This window comes from Oryctolagus cuniculus, chromosome 2 (genome assembly GCF_964237555.1).
Source record: "Oryctolagus cuniculus chromosome 2, mOryCun1.1, whole genome shotgun sequence".
NCBI classification, from domain to species: domain Eukaryota; kingdom Metazoa; phylum Chordata; class Mammalia; order Lagomorpha; family Leporidae; genus Oryctolagus; species Oryctolagus cuniculus.
In genome coordinates, this window is record NC_091433.1 from 137,560,656 (window position 1) to 137,573,291 (window position 12,636).

The 12,636-nt window shown below is 43.6% G+C and overlaps 1 long non-coding RNA gene across 1 annotated transcript in view; it reads right to left on the reverse strand.

Annotated features, from left to right (window-relative positions):
- Positions 1–807: 807 nt before the first annotated feature.
- LOC127488479 (uncharacterized) overlaps positions 808–12,636 on the reverse strand; it is a 59,577-nt gene continuing 47,748 nt past the window's right edge. The window contains exons 2-3 of the long non-coding RNA XR_007916191.2: positions 6,597–6,639; positions 808–914 (exon numbers count right to left, since the gene is read on the reverse strand). This is a non-coding gene — a long non-coding RNA (uncharacterized lncRNA). The remainder of the gene's footprint in view (positions 915–6,596; positions 6,640–12,636) is intronic.

Here is a 12,636-nt window from a genome sequence, read left to right on the forward strand (position 1 = left end):
TGGCCCCACAGTGGTTTTTTTTCAGGCATTTAGGGAGTGAACCAGCAGAAGGAAGATCCAAGTTTCTCTCTCATTCCCTCTCTTTCTCACTTTGCTTTTCAAATCGATGAAAAATAAATATAAACAAAAAATTACTTTACTTAGAACCCAGAGATCAAAACATATGATTCCATCTATATGAAGTTCAATACTAGGTAAGACTGGTCATGTCAGAAGAGAGGGTATGATTAAGCTTAGGGGATTTTTTGGTTGGTGTAGGGCTCTTGGGAGTGTGATAATGTTCTGTTTTATGAACTATGGACATTACACAAGAGTGTGGGCTTTGTAGAAATTCATCAGAGTGAATGCTGATGATCTGTACTCTGTACTTTTCTGTTTGCAAGGTATACTTCAATAAAAATTTACTTTAAAATGTTATGGAGCAGGCCTTTACTATAGCAGTTAGGATACTGGAATTGATTGATGCCAGCTTCCTGCCAGTGCAGATCCCTGGGAGGCAGCAGTGATGGTTTGAGTGGTTGTGTTCCTGCCACCCTGTGGGAGACCTGGATTCAGTTTCTCGTCCCTGGTCCAGCTCTTGTGGGCCCTTGTGGGCATTTGGGGAGTGAAGGAGTGAGACAGCAATGGGAACTCTCTCTCTCTCTCTCTCTCTCTCTCTCTCTCTCTTTCTCTCTCTCTCTTTCTCTCTCTCTTCCTTCCTCCCTCCCTCCCTCCCTCCTCTCTCTCTCTCTCTCTCCCTCTCTTTCTGCCTATCAAATGCATTTTAAAAATCCTCAGCTCTTAGATCTGATCCAATTTAAGTATTACCTGATTTTGTTTCCTTGGGTCACTTTTTCCTTTTTTCCTTCCAGGGTTATCAGAAACACCACAGTGCTATCCAAAGGGGAAGTGCTTAGCTGCTGCTCCTAACAGCACTGTGAACAGAACACACACAGTCTAGTGACACAGCATTGATCTACCTCCTCGGTATGCAATAGCTAACTAGTTTGGAAAAACAGAACAAAATGCAGCCTTGCAGTAGCATATGGCTTTTACCCCAGTTAGATAAATCATTAACCCAGGTGCTCTGTGGCACAGGGTGTTTGACTAACCTTATAAACCAAGCCGGGGAGCCAAAGTAAAGAGGCTGTGGCTGCTTCCTCCTTAAAGGGGAAGGGAGAGAAATAATCTGGTGAGGAGTTCTGAGCACCACCTGTCCTCAGTCCGGCTTTGGTTCTTTTCACTTAAACATGTTTTCTCAGATCTCTATGGGAGATCAAGAAAGGATTCAAGAAAGGATTTTATATAGCTATAATGAAAAGTCCACCCAAAACGTCACTGGAGTGGGCATTAGGTGTGGTGGTTAAGACTCTACTTGGGATCCTGCATTCCATATTGCAGGGCCTAGATTCAAGTCCTAGCTCCACTTCTGATTCAACTTCCTTCAAATGTGCACTCTGGGAGGTGGTAGGTGATGATTCAAATTACTTGAGTCGGAGACCTGGACTGATTCTCTGGCTCCTGGTTTTGGCCTGATGTAGCCCTAACTGTTGCAGGCACACAGGGCGTGGGGGGTTGGTGTTGTGGCACAGCAGATTAAGTCGTTGCCTGTGATGCCTGCATTCCATACATACAAGCACCGGTTTGAGTCCTGGCTGCTCCACTTCTGATCCAGTTCCCTCCTCATGTGCCTGGGAAAGCAGTGAAAGATGATCAAGTACTTGGGCTCCTGTCACCCATGCAGTAGATCCAGATGGAGCAGTGGGCTCCTGGTTTTGGCCTGGTCCAGCCCCAGCCATTGTGGCCATTTGGGGAACCAGAGGGTAAAAGATCTCTGTCTCTCACTTTCTCTTTGAACCTTTGCCTTTCAAATAAATAAATGAATACATTTTATAAAGAAATCAAGAGTGAGCCAATGGATAGAATATCTACCTTTCTCTTTCAAATAAATAAATGCATATATAAAATAAGGAAATTTTTAAAATTTTAAGTGGTTTATTAGTTTTATTTATTCTTTTTAAAATTTTTAAATATTTTATTTATTTATTTGAGAGGTAGAGTTACAGTGAGAGGGAGAGACAGAGAGAAAGGTCTTCCTTCCATTGGTTCACTCCCTAAATGGCTGCAAAGGCCAGAGCTGCGCTGATCCAAAGCCAGGAGCCAGGCACTTATTCCAGGTCTCCCATGTGGGTGCAGGGGCCCAAGGACTTGGGCCATCTTCTACTGCTTTCCCAGGCCATAGAAGAGAGCTGGATTGGAAGAGGAGCAGCCGGGACTAGAACCAGCACCCATATGGGATGCTGGTGCTGCAGGGGGAGAATTAACCTACTGTGCCACAGCACTGGCCCCATTTATTCTTTTTTAATTTTTTTTTTAAATTTTAAGGTGAACATATGCCATGTACTTCATATATACAGATTTAGGAACACATTGTTACTTCCCTCCCTCCCTCCTGCCCATACTCCCACTCTTCCTCCTCCTTCCTCTCTTATTCCTTCTCTTAATTTTTACAGTGATCTACTTTCAGTTTACTTTATACTCATAGGATTAACCCTACACTAAGTAAAGAGTTCAACAAATAGTAAGAAAAAAAACACTGTACCTCAACAGTAGGGACAATGGCTATAAACAATAATTGAATCTCAAAATGTCAATTTCACTCCTATACATCACATTTTTTGGTACTCTGTTACTACAGATCAGGGAAAGCAAATGATATTTGTCTTTTTGGGACTGGCTTATTTCGCTAAGTATAATGGTTACTAGTTGCATCTGCTTTGTTGCAGAAGACAGGATTTCTTTCTTTTTTATGGCTGAGTAGTATTCTATACTATATATATACCTCAGTTTATTTATCCAGTCATCAGTTGATGGACATATGGGTTGATTCCATATCTTAGGTATTGTGAACCAAGCTGCAATAAATACAGGGGTACAGATAACTCTTTCATACGCTGATTTCATTTCATTTGGGTAAATTCCCAGGAGTGGGATTGCTGGCTCACATGGTATATCTATTTTTAGCTTCTGCGGTATCTCCATACTGTATTCCACAATGGTTGTACTAGGTTATATTACCACCAATAGTAGATTATGATACTTTTTTTCCCACATCCTTACCAGTATTTATTGATTGTTGATTTCTGTATGAGAGCTATTCTAACTGTGATTAGGTGAAACTTCATTGTGGTTTTCATTTGCATTTCCATGAGGGCTAGTGATCCTGAGCATTTTTTAATGTTATTGGCCATTTGAATTTTCTCTTTTGAAAAATGCCTGTTCAAGTCCTGATGGAATAAGGACATAAACCTCAGCCATTCTCCCTCATTGCCTAAAAGAGATAAACATTGGAATGTATCCCTTGCCCTTGAATCTCAATTGGATCTCACACCCTGTTGCCTTCATACTCCACCCCCCACAGCCAGTTGCTCAGAACACTTGAAAGACCAGTTCCAGAAATTCCCCTCTGCCTGCTGCCCGCTACCTCACCCCTATCCCCAGCCCTCCTAAAATATATAAAGGCCTGGCCCCTGGGTGTGGGGGCCTTCTGCATGTGTTCCATCAATGTGCATGGGACAGTTGATCACCCACCTCTGTGGATTTATTTTCTCTGAACAAATTTGGTTTGGCTGTACATTCATACACTGCCTCCTCTCTATTCTGTGCCTCTTTTCCTAACAAGTCCTTTGCCCATTTCTTAGCTGAATTGTTTGTTTTGTTGTTGTTGAGTTTCTTGGGCTCTTTATAGATCCTGGATATTAATCAGTTTCATAGTTTGCAAAATTTTTTTTCCCATTCTGTCACTTGCCTCTTCACTTTGCTGAGTGTTTCTTTAGCAGTGCAGAAGCTTCTCAGTTTGATGCAATCCCATTTGTCAGTTTTAGTGGAGATCCAATTTTCCCAGCACCATTTGTTGAAGAGACTGTCCTTTCTCCAGGGACTGATTTAACTCCTTTGTCAAAGTCTGGTTTGTTGTAGATGTATGGATTGATTTCTGGAGTTTTTATTCTTTTCCAGTTGCTCTACATGCTTATTTTTGTGCCAGTATCAGGCTGTTTTGATTATAACAGCCCTATAATTTGTCTTGAAATCTGGTATTGTGATGCTTCCAGCTTTGTTTTTGTTGTTTAAGATTGCTTTAGCTATTCAGGATATCTTGTGTTTCCATACGAATTTTAGCATCATTTTTTTTAGATCTGAGAAGAATGTTATTGGTATTTTGATTGGAATCACATTGACTCTGTAAATTGCTTTCAGTAGTATGGACATTTTGATGATATTCTTCCAATGCATGAACATGGCAGATTTTTCCTTCTTTGTGTCTTATTCTATTTCCTTTTTTTGTTTTAAAAAATATTTACTTATTTATTTGAGAAGCAGAGTTACAGACAGAAATAGGGAGAGACAGAGAGAGGTCTTCCATCCACTTGTCCACTCCCTAAATGGCTGCAAGGGCTGAAACTGGGCCAATTTGAAACTAGGAGCCAGGACAGGAGTTTATTCTGGATCTCCTACACAGGAGCAGGGGACCAAGCACTTGGGCCATCTTCCACTGCTTTCCTAGGCCATTATCAGGGAGCTTTATCAGAAGTCGAGCAGCTGGAACTTGAACTGATGCTTATACGGGATGCTGCACTGTGGGCAGAGGCTTAACCTATCAGGACACAGCGCTGGTTCCTTATATTTCCTTCTTTAATGTTTTGTAATTTTCATCATAGAAATCTTTAACCTCCTTGATTAAATTTATTCCAAGGTGTTTAAATTCCTTGTAGCTATTGTGAATGGGACTGATGTTAGAAGTTCTTTCTTAGCCCTGGCATTGTCTGTGTATACAAAGACTATTGATTTTTTGTGTGTGTGAATTTTATATCCTGCAACTTTACCAAATTATTTTTTGAATTCCAATAGTCTGTTAGTGGAATCTTTGGTTCCTCTATATATAAAATCATGTCATCTGCAAACAGGGATAGTTTGACTTCCTCCTTTCCAATTTGTATCCCATTAATTTCTTTTTCTTACCTAATTGTTCTGGCTAAAACTTCCAGGAATATATTGAATGGCAATGGTGAAAGTGGGCATTCTTGTCTGGTTCAGGATCTTAGTGGAAATGCTTCCAACTTTTCTCCATTCAATCCTATGCTGGCTATGGGTTTGTCACAAATTGTCTTGATTGTGTTGAGGAATGTTCCTTCTATGCACAATTTGCTAAAGTTTTCATCATGAAAGGGTATTCTATTTCATCAAATGCTTTGTCTGCATCTATTAAGATAACCATATGGATTTTGTTCTTCAGTTTGTTAATGTGATGTATCGCAGTTATTGATTTGTGTATATTGAGCCATCCCTGCAAAAAATCACTGTTTTCTAAACCCCAGTCAATCCATGAGAAAACATCAGGAGAGGTGGAATGGGTTGTTGATTTTTCTACTACCAAATGTTGAAACATGACCTAACGATAGTTAACATTTTATTTTTTCAAAATGTGCTTTTTCTTCCCATGGCTGACAGCCAGTGTCTGCATTTGTCCTCAGCTGCAGTTAGTAAAATCTATAATTGAGTGACGAGAGCTTACTCAGCCAGAAGGGGGCGAGCAGAAACAGCAACCGGAGATTGTGATTAAGCCTGGCCTCTCCTGAGCATGTTCCATTTATGGCTGGCTGATGAAACCACCTGCAGTGAGGGTGAGACTTCCTCAAAGACTGAGTAGCTTCATAGGTTAAGTGTGAACTCCGCACTCAGAAATGCAAGCTGGGCTCAAGATGACTTTCAGTTAAGGGTGATGGTGCATTTTAGCCCTTGTTGGAAGAGTCTGAAATCATATCCTGTGTATTACAGGAGAGTTGGTAGTGGGAGTGAAGATAATTTTTGTTTAGTGACCTCATTTCCTCCATTTCCTGTCCTTTATTAAGAAGCACGTTACTTTTTTTTTCCTTTAAGATTTATTTATTTGAAAGAAACAGTTACAGACTGAGGAAGAGGCCTTATTTTTGCTGGTTTACTTCCCAAAGGGGCTGGGGCTCAACCAGGCCAAAACAAGGAGCCAGGAGCTTCTTTTGGGTCTCCTGCATGGGCGCAGGAGCCCAGGCATTTGAGCCGTGTCCACTGCTTTCCCGGGCCATTATCATGACTCAAATGGCTGTTTGAGTCATATGACTTAACCCACTACACCACAATTCTGGCCACAGTACTTTGCTTTTTTCTTTTTTAAGATTTATTTTATTTATTTGAAAGTTAGAGTTATAGAGATAGAGGTCTTTCATCCACTGGTTCACTCCCCAAATGACCACAATGGCCAGGGCTGGGCAAGGCCTAAGCCAGAAACCAGAAGCCAGAAGCCAGGAGTCAGGAGCCAGGAGCTTCCTCCAGGTCTCCCATGCAGGTGCAGGGGCCCAAGCATTCTGGCCATCCTCTGCAGCTTTCCCAGGTGCATTAGCAAAGAGCTGGATCAGCTGTGGACCAGCAGGGACTCAAACTAGTGCCCATATGGCTTAACCCGCTACATCACAACACTGGCCCCAGTACTTTGCCTTTGAGGGAAGGTTTGATGAGAATGAAACAGGGAGAGCTTAGCATTGGTAAATACTGAGTGACAAAAAAAGGCTTTCTCTAGTACTTACATTTCAGCTATTATCAATACTCATCCTTAGGTTTTATCATTACCTGGAAAGAAATGAGAATATTGCCAAGGATTACCATCTTTTCCAAGTAACAGTGGCGGAAGAATCATGGATTAAGCATACTCTTCTGGTACCTGAGTGAAGTTCTGGCTCCACTCCACATTCCAGCTTCCTGCTAATGCAGACCCTGGGAGATACAGGTAATGGCTCCAGTAATTGGGTTCCTGCCACGCACATGGGAGACCCCATGGAGTTCCAGGCTCCTGGCTCTGGCCTGGCCAAGCCGCAACTATTGCAGTATGTGGAGACTCTCCCTCTCAAATAAATAAATAAATGAATAAATGAAAGTTTTAGAGTCCTCCTCTGATTTCATTTTATAAAATAGTCAAGATTTTTCTGCTTCCTGCTAACATATAAAGTAGTAGGGGCAGGCTTTGTAATGCAGGGTGTTAAGCTGCTGTTTGGGGTTCCCACATCCACATCCCATACCGGAGTGCTTGGATTTGTGTCTCAGATACTCCACACTTCTGGTCCAGCTTCCTGCTAATGCACCTGGGAGGCATCAGATGATGGACCAAGTACTTGCGCTTCTGCCACCCATATGGGAGACCTGAATGGAGTTCCTGGCTCTTGACTGACCTGGTCCAGTCAAGAGGAGTTATTGTGGGCATTTGGGAAGTAAATCAGCAAATGGAACATTTCTCTCTCTTTCTCTCTGTCATTTCGCCTTTCAAGTAAATAAATAAATAAATAAATCTTTTGAAATACAGAAAATAGTAATCTAGCTGCTGGACTAATTATTTTTTTTAAAAGTTTTATTTATTTGAAAGGCAGAGTGACAGAGAAAGGAAGAGACAGAGAGAGGAAGATATCCTCCATCTGCTGGTCCACTCCCCAAATGGCAACAATGGCTGGGGCTGGGCAGAACCAGGTGAAATCCAGGAGCCTAGAACTCCACCTGGGTCTCACATGTGGTGGTAAGGGCCCAAGCACTTGTGGCATCTTTGGCTGCTTTGCCAGGGCCATTAGCAGGGTGCTGGATTGGAATTGGAGCAGCCAGGAATCAAACCAGTACTCTGATATGAGATACCAGCATCATGGGTGATGGCTTAACCCACTGCATCACAATGCCAGCTCCTAGATTATTTTCAGTGCTATATACCTTTCTTTTTCATTAACTGTATGTGAAAAGTTTGATGACAAATTGACTCCAACATCTTTTCCAATCTCCTTTCTCCTACAGAGAAAACATCCTGTCTACTCCAGGGTATTCATATGTGTCCTATGTAGTATCTGACATGAGCCTTTGCAAATGAGTCTAAATACACAAAGGAAAACATTAGAAGGAAATATGAGAATATTTGTGTGACCTTGGGGTGGAGAGATCCCTCTGAGCCAGACAGAAACCCAGATCAATGAAAGAAAAAGCAGATATGTTTGATGACATAAAAATTACTATTTTCAATGAGACAAAAGGCACCATAAAGTAGGTGAAGAAAAAATGTGAGGGAAAAGGGGCCAGTGTTGTGCCACCTGTGATGCCAGCATCCACTATGAGTGCCAGTTTGTGTTCTGGCTGTTCCACTCTGATCCTGCTCCCTGACTGGGACACCCAGGGAAGATGGCCCAGGTATCTGGGCCCGTTGCACCCACGTGGCAGAGCCTGATGGAGTTCCAGGCTCCTGGCTTTGGCCTGGCCCAGCCCCGACCACTGTGGTTATTTGGGTAGTGAACCAGTGGAGGGAAGATGGATCTCTGTCTCTTTCTCTCTTACTCTCTCACTATTTCTCTTTATCTCTGCCTTTCAAATAAATAAAATAAATCTATATGAAAAAATGAGGAAAACAGTTTTAATAAATATGACAAAAGTGGTAAATATCCTAGTACATAGTATTCTAAAGTTAGTAAAGGACATCAGAATAGAAAAGTGGGCTGGTAACACAGAAGAGGAACCAGAAGAAGGAACTCAATCTTGTTGGGACTCAGAATTCACGGAAAGAGTTAAAAGTACACAGTGCCTGATCATCTGAGGGATGAGGGGAGGGCAACACCTCTGAGACTGCAAGTCGAAGAGACTTCAGCTTTAACTGCAATGGTGCATTTCTTTTATTCAAACATATTAAGATTTAAAGTGGGGTCGGCACAGTGGCATAGCTGGTAAAGCCACCAGCTGCAGTGCCAGCATCCCATACGGGCGCCAGTTCGAGTCCCAGCTGCTCTGTTTCTGATCCAGCTCTCTGCTATGGCCTGGGAAAGCAGTAGAAGATGGCCCAAGTTCCTTGGGCCCCTGCACCGACATGGGAGACCCAGAGGAAGCTCCTGGCTTCAGATCAGCACAGCGCCAGCCATTGTGGCCATCTGGGGAGTGAACCCCAGAGAGAGGAAGACCTCTCTCTCTCTCTCTCTCTCCCTACCTCTCTTTCTCTCTCTCTCTCTGTGTAACTCTGACTTTCAAATAAATAAATAAATCTTTTAAAAAAAGATTTAAAGTGAACATGACAAATGGGAGTTTTCCAGCCCAAGTTGTAATTTTGGTGACCAAAGTCTCACATTTTCTACTCTTATAAACTTAGAAGTAGAATTGTTTGATCAAATTCTAATACTGTTCTCTTTTCTTTTCTTTGAAAAGCAGAGAGAGAGAGAAAGACAGAAAGAGAGAGATCGTCGATCTGCTGATTCATTCCCCAAATGACTGCAATAGCTGGGGCTGGGCCAGGCCCCAGCTGAAGCCAGGAACCTGGAACCCCATCTGGGTAGCAGGGTCCCAAATACTTGAGCCATCATATGCTGACTCCCATATTACTGTGCATTAACAGGAAGCTGGATTGGTAGTGAGGAGGAGCAATGGCTTGAACCAGGTACCCTAATGTGGGATGCGAGTGTCTCAAGTGCTGTGCCAAATGCTTGCCCTCTTTCTTATTCTTAAGTTTACTGATCAAGTGAAACCAGAAGTTATTCCATGACAAGGATTGTGATGGCAAGGCAAGAGGTGCGACTGGTGGAGTTGGCAGGAAAGAAGTAGGACAGGTGGAATACGATTCATGCTAGATCTTCTGTTTCTGCAGAGATGTTCACAGAACAGACACGTGGTCTTTTACTAGAGACAGATGTTTTCATGTCTACTCCAGATGCTTTGTTACTGGGGAAAAGCTTGAACAAAAGGCTGGAATCTGCATGTCACAGCAGCAAGAAAACTCAATATGTGACCAAAACAAGGAAAACGAGATGTAAAGCATAGTTACAAAGTTGGTGCATTCGTGTATTCAACCATCACAAACTCTAGGCATTGTGCTGAGGGTCCGGCATGGGGCCCTGCCACACGCAGACTGCCTCCAGGCCCACTTGCGCCCTGGTTGGACACTGCCGCTTCAGAGGAAGGGGTGGTGGGAGAAGGATGCACCCCCCAAACCTGCTCCCCACTCTTCCTCAGCCCCACTAACAGTGACGCCCCTTCTCCCTGTGCTCTTCAGTTCTGTCTCTCCCCTCTACCTTCTGCCTGCAAAGCTTGCTTTCTCTCATCTCCCCATCTCTAGTGCCTTTCCCCAGCTACCAGGATAACCCTCCCAGCCATTATAATCCCAAGGCCCGGCTGAGTGTTTCAAGCAGGTGTAGGTGAGACAGGAGATGCTTTGCAGGACTGGCGGGAGCAAGGAGAGGGGCATACAAGGCAGGGCAGCAGGAGGAGCAGCCTCCAGTTCCTTTCCTCTTAAGAGTGCGGGACAGTGAAGTGATTAAAATGCCTTTGTAGTCTTTGTTGGGACACCTACATCCCACATCCAAGTGCCTGGATTCGAGTCCTGGCTCCGCTTCCAGTCTAACTTCCTGCTAATGCACACCTTGGAAGGCAGCAGGTGATGGCTTGGATCCCTGCCACCCACGTGGGGGACCCAGATTGAGGTTCAGACCCCTGACTTCAGCCTGGCCCAATCTGGCTGTTGCGAGTTTTTGGGGAGTGAAACAGCAGGTGGGATCTGTCTCTGTCTCTCTTTAAGTTAGATAAAAATAAAGAAGAATTTTTAAAAGTTAAAATAAAAAGCCAAAATCCTGGTATCTGAGGTTGATTGCCTGGGTTCAACCCAGCTTTTCTACTTGGCCCTGAGTGATCTCATGCAGGTTCTTTAGCCTCTCCTTCCCTGTAAGTTTGGAGGAATAGTTATCTAAGATTTTATTGTGAGAAACAAAGTAGTGAATGCAGATACAGCCCTCAGAGGAGCAGCCCGCACGTAATAAGGACTCCGTAGCTAAACATGTTATTTGGGGAGCCCCTTGCCATAGTGACAGTCAAGATTGGCCCGCTCCATTTCTCAGTTTGCTTCTGCAGCTCTATTCCTGGGAGCAGTGGGTAGCTCCTGGACAAAACTCAACACACTCACTCTCTTGAGACGAAGAGCAGTTCCTCGTGACAGCAATCTAAATCGGTGTCAAGCACAGAAAAGGAAGCTTGCCTCAAGAAAACAAAGCTGCACGTTTCCCTGGCCCTGTTGGGGATGGCCTCTGAGGGCTTCGTGTGGAGTGATTTCATTCCTCTTTTCCAAGCTTCCTGCTTCTCCCCACAGCAGCACGGCAGAGCCCATTGCAGTGGCTTTCTTTCCAACAAGATGCATCCCTTGGCAGTCTTCCTAGAGTGGGGAAGCAGCTCATTTTAGAACCAAAACTTGGGTTTTTTTGGTCCTTCTACACTTAATATGCAGTGTGCTAAGTGGAAAATACCCACCGCAATCCTCTGGTTTTCTTCACTTCTTTCTGCTTCTCCTCTTTTCCTCTGAATGTCTTTGCTTCCCATTTTCTTTTCTGTTTCCTGTGGCCCAGAATGGAGCTGATGCTGTCCTGCATGTGGTATTGTTCTGAACCAGATAGATGCAAGTCTCTGAAAGAGCAGCTGCGTTTCTGAATTTGATGCTTGGCTGAAAAGCAAGACGGCAGGTGAAGAGACACAACCAGCTCTGGGCAGGGGTTTAGTGACACTCCCTGAGCTGATCAGTTCTTTGCTGGAAGCAATCACTCCCCAGTCTCCTAGGAGTGGCCAGATTCAGTTTCTCTTAGACTCAGAATAGAATGCATAATGCTGGGCCCAAGCATTCCCCTGGTCTTCAATCCTGTGTCTTTTATCTCTGGGTTTCTAGCTGTGGCCAACATCAGCAATGTTTATTTTGTGTGCTGAAGTGCCAGCTGATCTTGGTTCCACGTATGATTTATTCTGTTGGCTGTTATTTTCTGAGTCATGAAGGGAGGAGTTTCAGTGTTCAAGGAAGCCGGAGAATGAAATAGATTTGCTTGACTGCTTGGCTGCCTCCTTTCCTGAAACTAATCTGTTCTGAGTTATGCTCGAGGACTAGGCACAGGTTAGGAGTTTGTTATGAAGCTACAGTTATCCTATTTATCTTAGTTGAGTTAGACTATGAATAATATTTCAGGGAAAATTTTTCTTTTTTTAAAATTTCTATTTGAAAGAGAGAGAGAGGTCTTTCACTTGCTGGTTCACTCCCCACATGACTACAATAGTCAAAGCTGGACCAAGCCTAAGCCAGGAGCCCAGAAGTCCTTCTGGGTCTCTCACATGGGTGGCAGATACCCAGATATTTGAGCCATCATCTGCTGCCTCCAAGGGTGCACATTAGCAGGAAGCTGGAATCAGAACAGGAGCTGAGACTCAAACCCAGGCACTCTGATATGAAATGCAGGTGTCTCATTGTGCCAAATGCCCATTCTATCACATTTTTCTTTGCTTTTAAAAAAAATTAGTTAATTAATTTGAAAGACAGATTGATAGCAAAAGAGAGAGAGAGACAGAGACAGACAGAGAGATCTTATATCTTATAACAGCCAGGGCTGGACTAAGCCTAAACCAGGAGGGTGAAACTCCATGTACGTGTCCCATGTAGGTGGCAGGGACCCAAGTGCTTGAGCTATGATATGTTGCCTCCTGCAGTATGCGTTAACAGGAAGCTGGAACTTGGACCTCACACTCTAATATAGGATGCTGGCATCCCAAGGAGTATCTAAACCACTGTGCCAAACACCCACCCCAGCATTTTTAGTT